Below are 1,374 nucleotides of genomic sequence, written 5' to 3'. Positions count from 1 at the left end.
GTGTTACATGCTCCTTGGAATAATGAACTGGTCCGTCAACACTGCCAATTCCACATAGCAGACAAAAGGATCGCTCTGTTCCAGGCCTTAATCCAGTCTGTTTGGGAAGCCGAGACTGTGGCGTGACACTTGTTCCCCACAGTCTCCAGTGTTTTCCCTGCACCCTCTGCGCGCCGGTTAACATTAGCATAACCGTGAGGCCCATCCTCTCGCGACAAGATTAGTTCGGCTCTCCTCTCCAGTGTCTGAGCCAGTTAGCGATCCTGACCACACCATTGCCACCAAATTCATTATAATTCACCACGAGAGGGGATAAGCTCACTAAGGGTCTGTTGTTTATGAGACTGACGCCTCATTTGGGACGCTTTCAGAGAAAAGACGAGGAACTCCCCTTCAGACTGAGATTGAGTCGCCAATAAATGCCCAATTTATCTACGTCTTAAGTGACTATTTAATATTATTTACCCTGTTTTATAACGTCTTTGGAACACTTGGATTATGTTTGCGTATACATTATTCCAACTGAGAATAGCTCAATTTATAGTGCAATTTGTTGTTGCTAATATTGTATTTACACTTCTTAATGTCTAAATTTACTGTATTTAATTCTAGGAATGTTTTTGCTCCGAACCAAAACTCCCGTGCTTTTCTTTAGAATGACATTGGCCCCACTTTAACCCCTGCAAATGAAGTTATGCTTAAAGATAACAATATTCGCGGAACTTGTGTGTGTGTGTGTGTGTCACCCATGGGATTGTTAAAAATGAGGCGGCGCCATCACCAGACGGATGAGTCTGATGAGCTGCATCTGTGTGTTTTTCAGAAAGCTGAATATAAAGCATGAGCTGCAACACTGTGACGGCAGCTTTGCCACTAATCCATCAGACTCAGGTAAGATGATCTTTCACATCGTGAAGGTGCCACTTTGTTTGCAGTTTTACTGTCTGGCTTCTTCAGCCAGGAGAGTGAAACTGTATCTGCTGCAATTTGTACAGGATCACTATCATTTCTCCTGATACATTAAATATAATAGCTAACAAATGGCTGTAAAGAAGCAAAAGCCACATAATCCAGTAAGTATATGGCAAATTTAATGTCCTTATGTCATATTTTCATATTTATTTCATATCCAATAAACTTAAATAAGAGAATCCTCACTGAGAAATTAGTTTCTGGCAGTTTTTTTTTTCTCTTTTCACACTCACTCTAACCTTTTGCCTTGCCCTAACCTCTCCTCTCCTACTACTTTTGCTTTCACAGTTTTCTTTTCTCTCATTTTCTCTCTCTCTCTCTCTCCCGCCTACACTGCACCCCCTCCTCCTCTCTCTCTCTCTCTCTCTCTCTCTCCCTCTCTCTGACTGTGCTGTCTGCCTC

This window comes from Solea senegalensis, linkage group LG10 (genome assembly GCF_019176455.1).
Source record: "Solea senegalensis isolate Sse05_10M linkage group LG10, IFAPA_SoseM_1, whole genome shotgun sequence".
NCBI lineage: Eukaryota > Metazoa > Chordata > Actinopteri > Pleuronectiformes > Soleidae > Solea > Solea senegalensis.
The sequence above is the reverse complement of the archived record's forward strand: the minus strand, read 5'-3'. Positions refer to the sequence as shown.